General features: G+C 37.6%; 1 protein-coding gene across 3 annotated transcripts in view; it reads left to right on the forward strand.

Annotated features, from left to right (window-relative positions):
* Window positions 1-21307, forward strand: part of LOC125092250 (cationic amino acid transporter 3) — a 311497-nt gene that overhangs the window by 259632 nt on the left and 30558 nt on the right. The gene's annotated exons all lie outside the window — the stretch shown is intronic.

Raw genomic sequence — 21307 nt, forward strand, 5'->3', positions numbered from 1 at the left:
GACTTTAAGTTATATTGCAAAGCTCTAATGATCAGGACAGCATGGTACTGGCACAAAAATAGACACATAGATTAATGGAACAGAATAGAAAACTCAGAAATGAACCCACGACTATATGGCCAGTTAATTTTCAACAAAGGAGGAAAGAATATCCAACGGAAAGAAGACCATCTATCTCTTCAACAAATGCTGTTGGGAAAACTGGACAGCAACATGCAAAATAATGAAACTAGACCAATTTCTTACACTGTTCACAAAAGTAAATTCAAAATGGATTAAAGACCTAAATGTGAGACCTGAAACTATAAAAATCCTAGAAGGGAACACAGGCAATAAACTCTTCAACAGTGGCCATAGCACCTTCTTTCTAGATATGTCTCCTGAGGCAAGGGAAACAAAAGCAAAAATAAACTATTGGGACTTCATCAAAATAAAAAGCTTCTTCAATAGCAAAGGAAACAGTCCACAAAACTAAAAGGCAACCTACAGAATGGGAGAAGATATTTGCAAATTACATATTTGATAAAGGGTTAGTATCCACAATCCATAAAGAACTTAACAAGCTCAACACCCAAAAAAACAAATAATCTAATTTTCAAATGAGCAGGAGATAAGAAAAGACCTTTTTCACTATTTTTTTTCTTTTTAGAGAGAAAGAGCACGCACACATGAGCAGGGTAGGTCGGGGGGCAGAAGGAGAAGGGAGAGAGAGAATCTTTTTTTTTTTTTTAAGATTTTGTTTATTTATTTGACAGACAGAGATCACCAGTAGGCAGTGAGGCAGGCAGAGAGAGAGAGAGGAGGAAGCAGGCTTCCGGCTGAGCAGAGAGCCCGATGCAGGGCTCGATCCCAGAACCCCGGGATCATGACCTGAGCCGAAGGCAGAGGCTTTAACCCACTGAGCCACCCAGGCGCCCCATGGAGAGAGAGAGAATCTTAATCCCATGCCCAGCATAGAGTCCAGTGCGGGTCTCCATCTCTTGACCCTGAGATCGTGACCTGAGCTGATGTCAAGAATTGGGCACTTAAGGGCGCCTGGGTGGCTCAGTGGGTTAAAGCCTCTGCCTTTGGCTCAAGTCATGGTCCCGGGGTTCTGGGATCGAGCCCCACATCGGGCTGTCTGCTCGGCGGGGAGCCTGCTTCCTCCTCTCTCTCTATGCCTGTTTCTCTGCCTGCTTGTGATCTCTGTCTGTTGAATAAATAAATAAAATCTTAAAAAAAAAAAAAAAGAATTGGGCACTTAATGACTGAGCCACCCAGGTGCTCCTCAAGAGACACTTTTCCAAAGAAGATATACAGATGTCCAACAGGCACATGAGAAGAAAAATACTCAACATCACCCATCATCAGGGAAATATAAATCAAAACCACAATGAGATATCACCTCACACCTGTCAGAATGCCTAAAATCAGCAACACAAGAAACAGCAAAAATTATTGGGACGTTGTTTCAGGTCACTCTATTTATTGATGTAAGTTGTTGGTGAGGATGTGGAGAAAGGGGAACCTTCTTACACTGTTGGTAGGAATGCAAACTGGTGCAACCTCTCTGGAAAATAATATGGAGGTTCTTCAGACAGTCAAAAATCGAACTACCCTGGGATCCAGCAGTTGCACTACTAGGTATTTACCCAAAGAATACAAAAGTACAAATTCAAAGTAATACATACACCCCAGTGTTTATAGCAGCCTTCTCTACAATAGTCAAATTATGGAGACAGCCCAAGTGTCCATCAACTGATGAGTAGATAAAAAGAAGATGTAGTGTGTTTGTGTGTGTGTGTGTTTGTGTATGTAAGGAATTCATAAAAAGGAGTGAAATCTTGCCATTTGCAGTGATATGGATGGAGCTAGAGAGTATTATGCTAAGTGAAATAATTCAGAGAAAGACAAATACCATATGATTCCACTCGTGTGGAATTTAAAAAAACAAAACAAATGAGCATAGGGGAAAAAAGGAAGAGGGAAACCAAGACACAGATTCTCAACTATAGAAAACAAACTGATGGTTACCAGAGGGGAGGTGGATGGGGGGATGAGGTGTTAGGGATTAAGGAGTGCACTTACGATACACTGGGTGTTGTACTGAAATGTTGAATCACTATATTGTATACCTAAAAGTAAAATTACACAGTATGCTAACTGGTATTTAACAAAAACTTAAAAAAATAAATGCTATAGAATCCCCATATAAAAAACCCATAACTTGTTACCTTTGAGACTTATGTGTCAAGTGGTATTGATATTTATGCTCAACCTGTTGATTAAGATTAAACTTCTGTTAACTTTAAGATTAAACTGGAAGCTAGGAACAGAAATTATTGGGAAATTATTTCAGATCATTCTGTTTATTGATGTAATTCCCAAGTTTTAAATGTAAGTCATTTATTTAAAAAAAGAATGAGATGGGGGAAAATACATGTAGAAAAAATGAATCTGAGTTATTAAAGGTTTATATTTCCTAAGACTGGGTATTTCTAATGAAATAATGCCTAAAAGTATGAGTCCAGCTGTGAGTAATGTAAATAAATCATTAAGCTACCGACTGTAAACAGACAAATTAAGGGAAAGCGCAAAGCTGGTGAATCATAAGCTTCTGGGGCAAAATTGGAAAATGCCAACCTTTTAAAAATCTATTCCAAGTCAAAGTTAGTTGAGAACTATATAAACAGTGACTGAAATCTTAGTACTATGGGAATTAGCTTTTAAGGAAGGATTAACCCTGACATGCCATTATATTAGTGACCTAAGGAAAGCAGCTTACCACATTCATTTTATAAAGTCTTAATAAAGTCTTAAAGACTTAAATGCCAAGGGCTACTAAGTGTTGTGGAAACATAGGGAAATGTGTTGTTGTCTCTGTCCTTAAGAAATTTACAGTGAAGAAAGGAGGTAAGAACCATAATTCACTCTACATATACAAAGTGTTATGAAATAACCAAAGTTTTCTATTACTGAAGTAATAGAAATATAAAGTGTGTGGGACCACAGGGCAAGAAATGATCCATTTTTAAAGGTAATATTTGAACTTAACTCTTGAAGAATGATTGGGATTTAATGGTTAGAAAAGTAAGTAGAAGGCATTAAAAGCTGTAGGAACTGAATAAACAGAGGCCAGTTGTATAAGAGAACATTGTTAGTTTTGAAGTTGTCTCTTATTCAGGGTTTATATAGTGGGAGGTGAAGCTGAGAGTAGTGTGATTTATAATGTGTCCTTTCCAAACAATAAATCAGACCAGCAGTATTTCCTTAGTTCAAGCTATTTCATCTCTTATCTGGACCACTGTAATAGCTTCCCAACTCTCCTCTCTGCTCCCACTTTTGCCCCTGTGTAAATCCTATAGCCACACAGCAGTCAGAGTATTATAAGTCAGATCATGTCAGTCCTCGTGTACTTCCTGTTTACTTGGACTTAAAATTCAAAGTCGTTACCATGATCTATAAGACCATAGATTATCTGGCCCTTGGTTACCACTCTGCCTCTCAACTCACTATACTCTAGTCCTACTATATCAATAATTCTTAGTACTTTCCTACCTCTGGGACTTTGTGTTTGCCATTCCTTTTTTTTTTTTTAAGATTTTATTTATTTATTTGAGAGAGAGACAGTGAGAGAGAGCATGAGCTAGGAGAAGGTCAGAGAGAGAAGCAGACTCCCCGTGGAGCTGGGAGCCCGATGCAGGACTCGATCCCGGGACTCCAGGATCATGACCTGAGCCGAAGGCAGTCGTCCAACCAACTGAGCCACCCAGGCGTCCCTGCCATTCCTTTTTCATAGAACACTCTTTTCCTGGATATTCAAATGGCTTGCTCCCCAACATCTACTCAAGTGTCACTCCCCAACTTAGATCTTTCCTGACCACACTCCTTTTAAAATAGCAACTTCCATCACTACCCCCATAATCTATATATTTTTTACAACACTCATCTCTAGTTGATATTATATATTATTATATTCCTACTGATACATCAATATTATATATTATTATATATATTATTTTTCTCCCCAACTAGAATTTAAGTTCTGTATAAGCAGAAAAGTTATCTGTCATGTTCATTCTTTATCTGTACCTCCTAAAACTATCTGGTACATACTAGAGCTTAATAAGTATTTACTGAATGAAACACTGCTATGGCACCAGAAATTCTTTCATTAAAGAGTCATTCATTTGCATATTAGAGTATTTTGGTCTTTGAGAGTCCTCTATGCAAAAATCATTCAGAAAGCTCACAGTTTAAGTATTATCAGTTTGTACTTTGGAGAGGGACATTTAGAAAAAATACTTTAATAAAGATTCAACTTGGGATATAGTATAGGGCAGAGAAGGGCAGGTTAGGTGTCTGGGAAAAGAAAAAGGAGATGTAAGGATAAGTAGGGATTATACCAAAGAGGACTGCTTATGATTATAAGACACTCCAAACACAAGGAAGGTCACAGATTTTTAATCAGTCTTTCTGGCTCCTTTTTAGGGTTTCTGTTGATGAACTTCACTCTTAGATGTTGCTAAGAATATCCTTGCAATTACACTCTACATAAAATGTCATCAAATGTTAAGGCTAGAAGTAATCTTAGTGATTAGACTTCTCAAAGCTATCTATTTTGTAATATGAGTAAATTTTTTATTTCAAAATCACAAAGATGGAGAAAAGCTTTTAAGTCATTTTTTGAGTCATTGCAAATTTCACTTACTTCCAGTGCTATAATTTTGACCTTGGTATAAAGTATTCTCAAATGTCATCATTGAAAGTCTTTAATGGTTATGTCAGAGTAAACCTCACAGGAGCTTTAGAACAAACCCAGTATGAATCCTCTACCAACACGAAGGCAGTTCCGCTGACAGAATGAGATTATCTATACTTTTATATATATTTGTATATTATGGTCTTCTTAGCCCAGAACTGGAAGGGTCATTCTAATTTATCCAAATGCAGTAGATAAAAGCTATAAGTTACCAAAACTCATGTTGGAACTACCTGTTCACTTGCACACACCAAAATTAAGATTAAATGCTTATTCCTTCATAGACATTCTTTGCTTGGTTCCTCCATTGGCTTAATTAACAGTCAGTCATGGGTTGCTTTTGGCTGAGAAGTTAGTTCTCAATGGATAAGAAATTCTCAGAGGTGATAGTTTTGAGATTAGCCAAAAGTAAAAGCAATTGGAGCTGATCCTCAGGCACATTAAACAAAATGACAACACTTGAGTGGATTTTCTAGTGTACATTTTGGATCAGGTGCTAGGCCATAGAAACAAAAGAACCTGAATTTAAGATTATTTCTCCAAAAGAAATTAAACAGTTATCTGGAGATACCCAAGTATCTCTGATAGAAGTTGGTCCTAAAAATCGTCAATTTTGTCAGCCTTCATTTGAATTATGTCTCATAGGCAGCATAAGCATACCCTAATAATACAAAGGAAAGCCCTAATGGCGGTGAGTAGGGATTTTGATTACAAAGCTATGGAGTCACTAAAGAAATGTAGCAGGGGTCACAAGTTCAGAAGACACATTTGTTTTACAGTTCCCAGATATTTATGGTGACCTATACTATTCCTTCTCCAAAATGCCTGACCTAATTTGGAATGTCATTCAATAGACATTTTTCCAAAGAGGACATAGAGATGACCTATAGACACGTAAAAAAATGCTCAACATCACTCATCTTCAGGGAAATACAAATCAAAACCACAATGAAATACCACCTCACACCTGTCAGAATGGCTAAAATTAACAATAGGAAACAACAGATGTTGGTGAGGATGTGGAGAAAGGGGGACCCTCTTACACTCCTGGTGGGAATGCAAGCTGGTGCAGCCACTCTGGAAGACAGTATGGAGGGTCCTTTTCCAAAAAGTGAAAAATAGAACTACCCTACAATCCAGCAGTTACACTACTAAGTATTTGCACAAAGGATACAAAAATACAGATTTGAAGGGGTACATGCACCCTGATGTTTATAGCAGCATTTTCAACCGTAGTCAAACTATGGAAGGAAACCAAATGTCCATCGACTGTTGAATTGATGTGTATATATACAATGGAATATTACCCAGCCATCAGAAAGAATGAACTCTTGCTATTTGCAAAGACATGGATGGAGCTAGAGTATATTATGCTGAGTGAAATAAGTCAGTCAGAGAAAGACAAATACCATATGATTTCACACATATGTGGAATTTAAGAAACAAAACAGATGAACATGTAGGAGGGGGAAAAGAGGGAGGGGGGAAACAAACTATAAGAAGCTCAATAATAGAGGACAAACTGAGGGTTGATGGGGGGATATGGGGAGTAATGGGCTATGTGGGTGATGGGTATTAAGAGGGGCACTTATGACGAGCACTGGGTATTGAATGTAAGTAATCACTGAATTCTCCTGAAACCAATGTTATACTGTAGCTGACCAACTAGAATTTAAGTAAAAATTTGAAAAGAAAATGAAAGGAATGTCAGTTAAGTCTCCTTGTACGTGACATATTTCCTTTTGTAGTCTGTGGTTTTCATTTATAAAAGCACAGATATGAACCTGGAAATTTTTCCATAAAATTATCCTGGCACAATAACTCCTGGTCAGAGTAAAGTGTGTATAACAGCTTGCCTACATACATCCATTTTTGATTTCTAGAAGGTTTCCCAAACTTTAAACGTCACATCAGTCCTGAAAAGACCTGTTAACTGGAGAATACACTTTCTTTTCAGGAGCACTTGTAACATTTACCAAAATAGATCATGTGCTGAGTCAAAAAGCAAGTATCAACAAATTTCAAAGGATTGCGTCTTAGAAAGTATGTTCTTTGGAAAAACAAAAAGTACGCTGAACAATGTAAACTAAAAGTCAACAACAGAAAGATGATTAGAAAACTCCCACTGAGGACAAGGGGAGATGGAGAGGAGAGGGGAGTTGAGGGAAATTGGAAGGGGAGGTGAACCATGAGAGACTATGGACTCTGAAAAATGATCTGGGAATTTTGAAGGGGTGGGGGGTGGGAGGTTGGGGGCACCAGGTGGTGGGTATTGTGGAGGGCACAGATTGCATGGAGCACTGGGTGTGGTGCAAAAATAATGAATACTGTTATGCTGAAAAAATAAAAATTAAAGCTCAAAATAAATAAATAAATAAAATCTTAAAAAAAAAAATTAAAAGTTGAAGCAAAGAAAAAAAAAAAAGAAAACTCCCACTGAGCATAAGAAATAACACAGAGGACATGGGGAGATGGAGAGGAGTAGGGAGTTGGGGGAGACAAACCATGAGAGACTATGGACTCTGAAAAACAATCTGAGGGTTTTGAAGGGACGGGAGATGGGAGGTTGGGTGAGCCTTGTGGTGGGTATTATGGAGGGCATGTATTGCATGGAGCACTGGGTGTGATGCATAAACAATGAATTCTTTACACTGAAAAGAAAAAAAAATTAAAAAAAACTCCCACTGTTGGAAATCTAAAAAAACACTTACATATAACCAATCAAAGAAGAAATCAATGAAAATTATGGAAATATTAAACTTAACAAAAATTTAAAAATATGACATCAAAATTCGTGAGATACAACTAAGCTAGGGGAATATAAATAGCTTTAAATGCATATATTAGAAAAAATGAAGGGTTGAAAATCAATGATCTTAGCTTCTGGCTCAAGTCTAGGGAAGTAATAGAAAATGAAACCCAAGGAAAGTAGAAGGAAGAACATAACGAAGAAAAGACAGGAAAACTATGAAATAGAAAGCACATATACAAGAGAAAATCGAAAGCCAAAAGTTGATTCTTTGGAAAGATTACTACAATTGGATGCCAAGCTAGATGGAGCAATGAATAAAAAGAAAGGACATAAATTACTAATATCAGTAATTCAAAAGTAGATGTCATTACAAATCTTTCTGGAGATTTAAATTTAAAAAAACAAAGGACACTGAATAACTTTATGCCAATAAATTTGAAAATCTTGACAAAATTGACAAGTTATTTGAAAAGTACACCTATGATATTTGGCCCAAAGAGAATCTGAATAGTCCTATTTAGCATATTTTAATACTATATTTGTTAAACAAATTTTATCTTAAATATCTTTTCACAAATAAAATGGCTTCACTGATATGAGTTCTTCAAATGTGTAAGGAAGAAATAATAGCAACTCTGTAAAAATATCTCTTACACAAAATAGAAAGGGGCACCTCGGTGGCTCGGTGATTAAGCTTCTGCCTTTGGCTCAGGTTGTGATCTCAGGGTCCTGGGATTGAGCCCCACGTCAGGCTCTCTGCTCAGCAAGGAGCCTGCTTCCCCCTCTCTCTCTCTGCCTATTTGTGATCTCTCTCTCTCTCTCTGTCAAATAAGTAAAATCTTTTAAAAAAAGGAAAATAGAGAAAGCTAACGCATTGATTTAATGAGACCAACATGACTCTGATGACAAAATCTGACAACATTTCAAACAAAAAAATAAAGTAGAGATTCCTGGGTGACTCAGTTAAGCATCTGCCTTCAGCTCAGGTCATGATCCCAGGGTCCTGGGGTCGAGCCCCACTTCTCCCCCTCCTCCCTGTTCATGCTCTCTGTCGCTATCTCTGTCTTTCCCAAGTGGATGACTCAAATCTTAAAAAAAGAAGAAGAGGGGCGCCTGGGTGACTCAGTGGGTTAAAGCCTCTGCCTTCGACTCCGGTCATGATCCCAGAGTCCTGGGATCGAGCCCCGCATCGGGCTCTGTGCTCAGCGGGGAGCCTGCTTCCTCCTCTATCTCTCTCTGCCTGCCTCTCTGCCTACTGTGATCTCTGTCTGTCAAATAAATAAAATCTTTAAAAAAAAAAAAGTATAGGTCAAAATATTGTGATAGATGCAAAAATCCTAAAATTTTAGAAAATTAAATCCAGTAATACATATAAAGGTTAATATATCATAGTCAAGTAGGGTTTACCCCAATAATTCAACACTTAAAAAACACACCCCCAATATGGTTTTCGACATGTCAGTTTTATTTTAAAGTTTTAAAAAGAAATGAATTTGGAGGTGCCTGGGTGGCACAGTTGGTTAAATGTCCAACTCCTGGCTTTGTCTTGGGTTGTGATCTCAGGGTCATGAGATCGAGCCCTGCATTGGGCTCTGAAGTCAGCATGGAGTCTGCTTGAGATTTCTCCTCCTCCCTCTGCCCCTCCCCCATTCCCCCCCAAAATGAATAAATCTTTAAGAAAATGAATTTGGTATGGTTGCTGGGTACAGGTCAATACACAAAAATTAATTTGTATTTCTCTGTAGTAGCAGGAACTAACTAGAAAAATGAACTTTTAAGATATAATTTTTAACAGCATAAAAACCCATCAAATGTTTAGTACTCTAGTGAAAGATGCAGAAGACCTCTACAATGAAAACTGCAAAACACTAGAACATTGCTGAGAGAAAACTTTAAAGGCCTAGATAAATGAAGATATATACCATATTCATGGACTGGAAAACTCAATTTTGTTAAGATGTCAGTTTTCCCAATTTGAGCTATAGACTCAAGACAATCTCAGTCAAAATCCCAGCTGATTTACTTGTGGAAGTTGACAGGATGGTATTAAAATTTCTATAGAGGGGTGCCTCGGTGGCTCAGTGGCTTAAAGCCTCTGCCTTCGGCCCAGGTCATGATCCCAGGGTCCTGGGATCAAGCCCCGCGTCGGGCTGTCTGCTCCGCAGGGAGCCTGCTTCATCTTCTCTCTCTCTCTCTCTCTCTCTCTCTCTGCCTGCCTCTCTGCCTATTTGTGATCTCTGTCTGTCAAATAAATAAATAAAATCTTTAAAATAAAATAAAATAAAATTTCTATAGAGATGGAAGGATAATTTTGGAAAAGATAAATAGTCTGAGAACATACACCATAAAATAGAGTCCAAAATAGTGTCCAGAAATAGACTCACACATGATCATTTTATGACAAAGGTGCCAGGGCTATTCAGTGGGGAAAGATTGTTTTTAACAATAAATGTCACTGAAACAGTTAGATAGCCATATAAGAAAAAATAAACCTTGACCCTCCCTCCTACCATTCAGAAACATTGCTTTGAGATGGATCAATAGTGAAAGGTACAACAGTAAGATTTCTAAAAAGAAACATAGGAGAGTATCTTCATGACCCTGGAGACACACACAAAAAAATTACCTATAAAAACTATAAAAGGAGGGGGCGCCTGGGTGGCTCAGTGGTTAAATCCTCTGCCTTCGGCTCAGGTCATGATCTCAGGGTCCTGGGATTGAGCCCCACATCGGGCTCTCTGCTCAGTGGGGTGCCTGCTTCCCTCTCTCTCTCTGCTGCCTCTCTGCCTACTTGTGATCTCTGCCTGTCAAATAAATAAATAAAATCTTAAAAAAAAAAAACTATAAAAGAAGGAGCGCCTGAGTGGCTCAGTGGGTTAAAGCCTCTGCCTTCAGCTCAGGTCATGATCCCAGGGTCCTGGGATTGAGCCTCGCATCGGGCTCTCTGCTCAGCGGGGAGCCTGCTTCCTCTTCTCTCTGCCTGTCTCTCTGCCTACTTGTGATCTCTGTCTGTCAGATAAATAAAATCTTTAAAAAAACTATAAAAGGAAATAGTGATAAAGTGGACTTCATTACAATTGAGAACTTCACTTTGTCAAAAGATAAAATCAAGATGAGAGAAAAACCATGGACAGGAAGAAGATGTATTAATATATAAGCCTGAGAAATTCCAGAGTATATAAAGAACTCTTAAAACTCAGCGAGAAGGGCGCCTATGTGGCTCAGTTGGTTAAGCAATAAGATTTCTAAAAAGAAACATAGGGGAGTATCTTCATGACCCTGGAGACACACACAAAAAAATTACCTATAAAAACTATAAAAGGAGGGGGCGCCTGGGTGGCTCAGTGGTTAAATCCTCTGCCTTCGGCTCAGGTCATGATCCTGGAGTCCTGGGATCAAGTCCCGAATCAGGCATTCTGCTCAGCAGGGAGTCTACCTCTCCCTCTGACCCTCCCCTTCTCGTGCTCTCTCTCTCATTCTCTCTCTCAAATAAATAAAGTCTTTAAAAAAAAAAATTCAGAAAAGACAACCCAATTAAAAATGGTCAAGAGAATTAAACAGGGACTTCACAAAAGGAGATAACACAAATGATCAACATCAATATCATTACTCATCAGAGAATTCAAATTAACACAACAATGAGGGATCACTGCACACTCACTGAAATGGCTAAAATTAAGATACCAAGTATTAGTAAGGATGGGAAGCACCTGGAGCTCTGATACATTGAGAGTGGTAATGTAAATTAGTACAACCATTTTGGAAGACCATTTGGCAGTATCTGCTAAAACCAAGCATGTTTGTTACAGCAATGACCCAGCAATCCCCCTTCTAGATACATACTCAGGTGAAATGAGTGTATCTGTTTACCATAGTATGTATGAGAATGTTCAGGATAGCTCTATTCATAAGAGTTAAAGATTTGAAAACTCTAGTGTCATCAGTAGGAGGATGGCTTAAGTAAATTGTGGTATATTCATACAATAGAATACTACAAAAAGGGAATACACTTCTGACTCTGAAAAATATAGATGAGTATCACAGACATCTTGAACAAAAGAAGTCAGGCACAAAGGAATATCACACGGAGAAAAAATTCATTTTGAAAAACAGCTTTATTGAGATATATAATTCATATGCCATATAATTCACACAATAAAGTATATAATTCAGTGGATTTTAGTATATTCAGAGATACAGACAACCACCAACTATCAACTTTAGAACATTTCATCACTTCAGAAAGAAACCCCCATTACATTCCCTAGCCCTGCTTTCCCCCAGGAGCCCTGTGCAACTACTTTGTGTCTCTCTAGATTTGCATATTTTGGACATTTTATATAAATAGAATCATATGGTATATGGACTTTTGTGACTGATTTCTTTCACTTAATGTAACATGTTCAAGGTTTATCCGTGTTGTGGCATATATCAGTATTTCATTCTATTTTATGGTCAAATAATATTCCATTGTATGAACTTACCACATTTTAAAAATCCATTCATCAGTTTTCATCTTTTGGCTATTTTGAATAATGCTGCTGTAGATATTTGTGTCTAAGTTTTTGTGTGGACATACGTTTTCATTTCTCTTTGGTAGACCTAGGTCATATGGTAACTGCATTTTAATCATTTGAGGAGCTGCAGGACTGTTTTCCAAAGCGGCTGCACCATTTTATGTTGTCCTCAGTAGTACATGAGGCTCTGATGTCCCCCCACCTCCATCCTGATACTTGTATTATCTGACTTTTTTTCTTTCTAGCCATTCTAGTGAGTACAGAGTGATGTCCCATTACAGTTTTGATTTCCTAATGAATGACTTTCCGGACAACTAATGATGTTGAGCATCTTTTCATATGTTTATTGGCTATGTGTATATCTTCTTTGGAGAAATGTGTGTTCAGACTCTTTGCCCAATTTTTAATTGTGTTATTTGTCTTTCTGTTACTAAGTCATACGTCCTTTACGTATTTTAGGTACAAGTCCCTGATCAGATTCATTACTTGAAAATATTTTCTCCCATTCTGTGAGTCGTCTTTTCCCTTTCTTGATAGTGTTTTTTGAAGCACAAATTATTAAAAAGATTTTATTTATTTATTGGACAGAGATAGACACAGTAAGAGAGGGCACATAAGCAAGGGGAGTGGGAAAGGAAGAAGCAGGCTTCCTGCCAAGCAGGGAGCCCGATGTGGGGCTCGATCCCAGGACCCTGGGATCGTGACCTGAGCCAAAGGCAGACGCTTAATGACTGAGCTGCCCAGGCACCCCAAAGCACAAATTGTTTAATTTTGATGAAGTAAAATATATTTTTTTTTGTTGCTTATGCTTTTGGTATCATATGTAAAAATCCACTGCCAGATTCAGAATTATGAACATTTATTCCTATGTTTTCTTCTGAAAAGTTTTATACTTCTAGCTCCTATACTTAGGTCTTTGATCTATTTTGAGTGAATTTTTGTATGTGGTATGAGGTAAGAGTTTGACCTCATTCTCTTCCATGTGGCTATCCAGTCATTTCAGGACCATTAATTTTTTTTTAAATAGTCTTTCCACATTGGATAGTCTTTGCCTACTTGTGGAAAATTAGTTGATCATAAACACATCGTTTTATTTCTGGATTGTCAGTTCTGTCCCATTGATATGCATGTCTGTCCTTATGCCAGTACCACACTGTCTTAATTATCATTGCTTTGTAGTAAGTTTTGAAATCAGGAAGTGTTAGTCCTCCAAATTTGTTCTTTTTTCAAGATCATTTTGGCTATTCTGGGTTCCTTGAATTTCCATATGAATTTTAGGATCGGCCTGACAATTTCTGAAAAAAGAAAAAAGCCAGCTGGGATTCTGATAGGGATTGTGTTGAATCTGTAGATCATTTTTGGGAGTATTGCCATCCTAACAAAGTTAAGTCTTTTAATCTATGAACATGGAATATTTTTCCATTTATTTACATCTTTAATTTTTCGGTGATGTTTTATAATTTTCATTGTGCAAGTCCGGCACATCTTTTAATTTATTCCTAGGTATTTTATTGTTTCTAATGCTATTGTGAATGGAGTTGTTTTCTTAATCTTATTTTCAGTTTGCTCATTGCTATTTTATAGAACTAGAATTGATTTTTTTTTGCATTTTCCATTTTTTAAAATTGATTTTTTTAAAGATTTTATTTATTTGTCAGAGAGGGAGAGAGAGCGAGCACAGGCAGACAGAAAGGCAGGCAGAGGGAGAAGCAGGCTCCCTGCCGAGCAAGGAGCCCGATGTGGGACTCGATCCCAGGACGCTAGGATCATGACCTGAGCCGAAGGCAGCTGCTCAACCAACTGAGCCACCCAGGCATCCCTAGAATTGATTTTTTATATTGATTTTAAACTTGTTTATTTTTTCTAATGGTATTTTACTGAATTCCCTAGGAATCATATTTACAAGATCACATTTTACTATTTATTTTCTGTCTTGATGTCTTTTGTTTATCTTGCCTAATTTCTTTGACTAGAACTTTCAGTGCAATATTGAATAGCAGTGGTGAAAGTGGGCATTCTTTTTTGTTCTATCTTAGAGGGAGAGTCCAGTCTTTCACTAGTAAGTGTGTTGTTAGCTGTGGGTTTTCCAGAGATGCCCTTTATCAGATTGAGGAAGTTCCCTTCTGGTTTGTTAATTGATTTTATCATGAAAGGATATTGGAGTCTGTCAAATGGTTTTCTGCCTCTGGAGAACATCATGTAGTTTTTGTTTCTTATTTTATTGATATGGTATATTGCATTAATTGATTTTCAGTTGTTAAAGCAATCTTGCATTTCTGGGTAGATCCCATTTGGGCATATTGCATAATTATTTTCTTTGCTGCTGAGTTCAATTTACTAGTATTTTTTTGGGAATTTTTGAGTTTATATTCCTAAGAGATATTTATAATTTTCTTTATTTGTGATATCTTTGGTATCACAGTAATACTGGCCTCATAGAATGAGTCATGAGTGTTCCATCCCCTTCTATTTTTTTAAAAGATTTATTTATTTACTGTAGAGAGGGGGAAGTGCACCAGTTGGGGGAGGGGTAGAGGGAGAGAAACTCAAGCAGACTCCGTCCTGAGCATGGAACTGGACATGGGGCTCCATCCCATAACCCTGAGAGCATGACCTGAGCCAAAATTAAGAGTTGGACACTCAGCCAACTGAGCTACCCAGGTACCCCCATCCTCTTCTATTTTTATAAAAGAATTTGTGAGAATTAGTATTAATTCTTTGTTTGGTACAGTCCAGTGGTGAAGCTGTTTAGTCCTGGCTTTTCTTTTTCTATAGTTTTAAAAACTATTTATTTATTTTTTAAGATTTTATTTATTTGACAGAGACAGAGATCACAAGGAGTCAGAGAAGCAGGCAGAGAGAGAGGGGGAAGCAGGCTCCCTGCTGAGCAGAGAGCCCGATGTGGGGCTCGATCCCAGGACCCTGAGATCATGACCTGAGCTGAAGGCAGAGGCTTTAACCCACTGAACCACCCAGGTACCCCTAAAAACTATTTAAATTGCTGTATTCATTGGGGCACCTCAGTGGCTCAGTCAATTAAGAGTCTGCCTTTGACTACTGGGTATTTACCCCAAAGATACAGATGTAGTGAAAAGAAGGGCCATCTGTACCCCAGTGTTCATGCAGCAATGGCCACGGTCGCCAAACTGTGGAAAGAACCAAGATGCCCTTCAATGGATGAATGGATAAGGAAGATGTGGTCCATATACACTATGGAGTATTATGCCTCCATCAGAAAGGATGAATACCCAACTTTTGTAGCAACATGGACGGGACTGGAAGAAATTATGCTGCGTGAAATAAGTCAAGCAGAGAGAGTCAATTATCATATGGTTTTACTTATTTGTGGAGCATAAGAAATAACATGGAGGACATGGGGAGATGGAGAGGAGAAGGGAGTTGAGGGAAATTGGAGGGGGAGATGAACCATGAGAGACTATGGACTTTGAAAAACAATCTGAGGGTTTTGAAGGGGCAGGGGGGTGGGAAGTTGGGCCAGCCTGTGGCGGGTATTGTGGAGGGCATGTATTGCATGGAGCACTGGGTGTGGTGCATAAACAATGAATACTAGTACACTGAAAAGTCATTAAAAAAAATAAAAATTTTTTAAAAAAAAGAGCCTGCCTTTGGCTCAGGTCATGATCCCAGGGTCCTGGGATCAAGCCCTACATTGGGCTTCCTGCGGGAGAGAGCCTGCTTCTCCCTCTCCCTCTGATACTCCCCCTGCTTATGTGTACTCATGCATTCTCTCTTTCTCTCTCCCTCTCAAATAAATAAATAAAAATCTTTTTAAAAAATAAATTACTTTATTCATTATAGGTCTGTTTAGATTGTCTATTTCTTCTTGAGTCCATTTCAGTAGTTTTTCTTTCTAGGAAACTGTCCATTTCATACAGGTTATCTAACTTATTGATATACAGTTATTCATAGCAGTCCTTTGTAATCCTTTTTATTTCTCTGAGGTTGGTAATGTTTCCTTTTTCCCTTCTGATTCTAGAAATGAGGCTTCTAGAGACTTAGCTTGTTGATCTTTTCAAAGAATTAGCTTCTGATTTCATTAATTTTTTCTATTGTTTTCTTATTCTCGATTCATTTCCACTCCAATCTTTATTATTCTCTATCTTCTACTTGTTTGAGTTATTTTGGTCTTAACTGAGGTAGAAGATTAGATTACTGATTTGAAGTGTTTCGCCTTTTTTTTTTTAAATATTTTATTTATTTATTTGAGAGAGAGGGAGACAGTGAGAGAGAGCATGAGTGAGGAGAAGGTCAGAGGGAGAAGCAGACTGCCCGTGGAGCTGGGAGCCCGATGCGGGACTCGATCCCGGGACTCCAGGATCATGACCTGAGCCGAAGGCAGTCGCCTAACGAACTGAGCCACCCAGGCGCCCCAGTGTTTCTCCTTTCTTAATGTAGGTGCTTATAGATACAAATTTTCCTATAGGCACTACTGTAACTGTATCCCATTTGTTTTGGTGTATTGCGTCCTCATTTTTATTCATTTCAAAATATTTTCTAATTTCTCTTTTGATTTATTTTTTGACCCACTGGTTGTTTAAAGATACATTTATTTTACATATATTTGTACATTTCCCAATTTTTTTTCTGTTATTAATTTTTTTAAAGATTTTATTTATTTGGGACGCCTGGGTGGCTCAGTTGGTTAAGCAGCTGCCTTCGGCTCAGGTCATGATCCCAGCGTCCTGGCAGAGGCAGAGGGAGAAGCAGGCTCGGTGGGGAGCCTGCTTCTCCCTCTGCCTCTGCCTGCTTCTCTGTCTGCCTGTGCTCGCTCGCTCTCTCTCCCTCTGTCCCTGACAAATAAATAAAAACAAAATATTTAAAAAAAAAGATTTTAATTATTTGACACACAGAGATCACAAGCAGGGAGAGAGGCAGGTGGGGGTTGGGGGGAAGCAGGCTCCCCACCGAGCAGAGAGCCCAATGTGGGGCTCGATCCCAGGACCCTGAGATCATGACCTGAGCCGAAGGCAGAGGCGCCCCCTGTTATTAATTTTTAATTTCATATGGTCACAGAACATACTTTGCATTATTTTATACTTTGAAATTTACTGAAGTTTGTTTTATGACCTAGAGCATAGTCTGCACTTGAAAAGAACATATATTCTGCTGCTCTTTTGGGAGTGATGTTCTATAGATGTCTGTTAGGTCTAGTTGGCTTACAGTATTTTCATTTTTTTTCCTTACTGATTTTCTGTCTAGTTGTTTTACATATAACTCATTTTTTTGAAGTTGAAGAACACCCAACTATCAATAATTGCATTAAATATAAATGGTCTAAATCAAGCACTTTCTTAAAGTTCTAATAGTGAGTATTTTAGGCTAGCAGGTCTTGGACACAACTGCTCAAATCTGCCATTGTCACAGGAGTACATGGACCATATTTAAACAAAGGACATAATTGTGTTCAAATAAAACTTTATTTCGATAACAGTCAGCCTTCCCACAGATTGTAGTTTGCTCACCCCTGGTCTAAACATACTGATTAAAGATGAAGAATGTCATACTGGATAAAAAAATCAAGACCCACCTACGTGTTGTCTACCAAAAAAACCCACTTCAATATGGAGACATATATAGGTCAGAAATAAAAGGAATTGAAAAGGGTACACTATACAAACACTAAGAAAAGGAACGCTGGAATGGCTATATTAATAGCAATCAAAAAGCAGTTTAGAGCAAGCAACATTACTCAGGATAAAGAGAAACATAATGAAAAAGTGATCAATTAAAAATGACAACATAACTACTTGAAATCTGTGATGTACCTAACAACAGAGCTTCAAAACACATGAAGTGAAAACTGATAGAAATGGAAGGTGGAATAGGAAAACCCATAACTACAGTTGGAGACTTCAGTACTCATTTTTCAGTAGTCAATAGAACCAAGTCAGTAGATACTCAGTAACGATGGAGAAGACATGAACAGCACTCTCAACCAACTTGATCTAATTGACATCTAGAGAATACTCGATCCTACAACAGCAGAATACGTTTTCTTTTTTCAAAAGCATACTGAACATTCATCACAGTAGTCCATGTTCTGAACCATAAAACAAACTTCAAAAAATGTAAAAGTATTGAAATCATACAAAGTACTTCTCTGACCATAATGGAATTAAATTATAAAATTATAATACAGAGCCATCTGTAAAATCTCCAAATATTTGGAAATTAAACAACACACTTTCCAATAATCTAATGGGTTCAAGAACAAGTCACGAAAGGAAATCAGGAGTAGTTTGAGTGGAACGGAAATGAAAGCATGCATATAAAAATTGAGAAGATATGGGGGGAGGGATTGGCTGGCTCAGTTCTGGACATTGGGGAAGGTAATGTGCTATGGTGAGTGGTGTGAATTGTGTAAGACTGCTGATTCACAGACCTGTACCCCTGAAGCAAATAATACATTATATGTTAATAGAAATAAATAAAAGTAAAAAAATTGAGAAGATACAGCTAAAGCAGTGTTCAGACAAAAATTTATTACATTATATAGAGATCTCAGATAATCTAAGGCTTCACCCTAAGAAACTAGAAAAAAATAGCAAATTAAGCCCAATTGAGTGGAACAAAAGAAATAAGAGCAGAAATCAATAAAATTTAAAACAGGTGCCTGGCTGGTTCAGTTGCTCAGCGTGCAACTCTTGATCTTGGGGCTATGAGTTTGAGCCCCACATTGGGTGTAAAGGTTACTTTAAAATAAATCTTAAAAATAAAAACAAAGGGACGCCTGGGTGGCTCAGTTGGTTAAGCAGCTGCCTTCGGCTCAGGTCATGATCCCAGCGTCCTGGGATCGAGTCCCGCATCGGGCTCCTTGCTCGACAGGGAACCTGCTTCTCCCTCTGCCTGCCATTCTGTCTACCTGTGCTCGCTCTCTCTCCCTCGCTCTCTCTGACAAATAAATAAATAAAATCTTTAAAAAAAAATAAAATAAAAAAATAAAAAATAAAAACAAAATACATTAAAGTAAAAACAATGAAATTAAAAGCTATGTTGTTGTTGTTGTTGTTTTGAGAAGATCAGTACAATTGAGAAACCCCTACCCAGGCAGATAGACACAAATTAACAATGTCAAGAATGAAAATAGAGACATCACTATAGATCCTGCAGACATTTAAAAAGATGATTAACAACTGTTATAATCAGCCTTATGCCTTTGACTTTGACAGCTTTTTATGAGGTGGACAAATTCCTTGAAAGTCACAAACGAACAAAGCTGCTTCAAGGAGAAATAGATAATCTGAATAGTCTTATACCCATTGAATTTATAGTTTAAAATCTTGTAACAGAGAAAACTCCAGTAGGGAATTCTATCAAACATTTAAAGACATAATACCAGCTTTATACAGACCCTTCAAGAAAGAAGAGGGCATACTTCCCGGCTCATTTTATGAGCTCATTTTTACTGATACCAATACCAGACAAAATATGAGAAAAGAAAGCTATGGACCAATATTCCTCATGAAAATAGCTGCAGAAATCCTCAACAAAATATTAGCAAGTTAAATTTAGTAAAATTTGAAAAGGATAAGAGACCATAACTATGTGAGGTTTGTCCTAGGTTCAACATTGTAGACTCAAATTACCATATCAACAGTTAAGTGAAAAGATTGAACATCCATTTATGATTTTTTTAAAAACCCTGAGCAAACCAAGAAAAGTAGGGAAGTTTCTCAACCTGATACAGGGCATCTACAAAGATAAAACTACAGCCAATATCAAGTTTAATGACGAAAGGCTGAATGCTTTCCCTCTAAGGGCAGGAACAAGTCAAGGTTGTCTGCTCTCACTTCTGTTCAGCATCTTCCTAGAAGTCTTAGCCAGTGCAATGAGCCAAGCAAAAGAATGGAAAAAAGACATAGAGTGAAAAAGAAGAAATAAAACGACTTCTATTTGCAGATGACATGATTGTCTACATAGAAAATCCCAAACAATCTACAGAAAAGTTACTGTGATTAGTAAATGAATTTGGCAAGTTAATAGAATATAAGGCCAAATATTCAAAAATCTATTATATTTCTGTGTACTAGCAATGACATTCAAGAATAGGCAGTAACAGGGCGCCTGGGTGGCTCAGTGGGTTAAGCCGCTGCCTTCGGCTCAGGTCATGATCCCAGGGTCCTGGGATCGAGGCCCGCATCGGGCTCTCTGCTCAGCAGGGAGCCTGCTTCCCTCTCTCTCTCTCTCTGCCTGCCTCTCCATCTACTTGTGATCTCTCTCTGTCAAATAAATAAATAAAATCTTTAAAAAAAAAAAAAGAATAGGCAGTAACAAAAAAAAAAGAATAGGCAGTAACAATCAATAGTGATAGAAATCAAAATAGTTGTTAACTCTGCTAAGGTGATATTGACTTGAAAAGGAGCACAAATGTTGGAAGTGTTCTGTATCATGATCTGGGTAGTGGTTACATGGTTTAAACATACATGAAAATTCAACAAGCTGCTTCTTTAACGGGTTTTATTCAGTTTATTGTATGTGTGCTATACCTCAAAACTTTTTTTAGGGGCGCCTGGGTGGCTCAGTTGGTTAAATGTCTGCCTTTGGCTCCTGTCATGATCCCAGGGTCCTGGGATTGAGCCCCACATTGGGCTCCCTGCTCAGCAGGGAGTCGTCTTCTCTCTTTCGCTCTGCCTCTCCCCCCAGCTTGTGCTCTCTTGCTTACACTCTCTCTCTCTCATATAAATAAATAAAATCTTTAAAAAAGAAAAAATAAACTTTTTTTAAAAGTTCAGTCTAACCAGGTTGAATGAAAACCATCTTACATCCTGTGGTATATGCCATTTGATAGAACTTTCTGCCCATGGTAATACCCAAGAAATACTATTTACTGACTAAAGGAAATAATTTGGAAACACTTTTTACTTTGCTTAAAATAAAACCACAGTTAGCTTATACAGCATTCCATCTTTTGGTTAACACAGTCATTAAAGTGAGGCAGATAAACATTGGATCTAGATTAGATAGTAGCAGGACTTTTTCAGGCTATTTAGGAACATTATGGCAATAATTTCAGGAAATGTAGACAATGCTTCTGAATGCATTAGAGGGTGCTCAAAGTGTTGGTGAATTGATAATGTATTTAATGATTTAAAATGTAAAAATATATTTAATGATTTAAATTTATAATGTTTTTAATGATATAAAATGTAAAAATGTATCTAATGATTTAAAAATGTAAAATGTCTATATACAGAAGCTAGGACAACCTTCAATTTGTAAGTAGAATTAATTTTCCTCAACAGAAAAATCTCCCCAGAAGAGAGATTAGAATAGAAT

Source organism: Lutra lutra, chromosome X (genome assembly GCF_902655055.1).
Source record: "Lutra lutra chromosome X, mLutLut1.2, whole genome shotgun sequence".
Taxonomy (NCBI): Eukaryota; Metazoa; Chordata; class Mammalia; order Carnivora; family Mustelidae; genus Lutra; species Lutra lutra.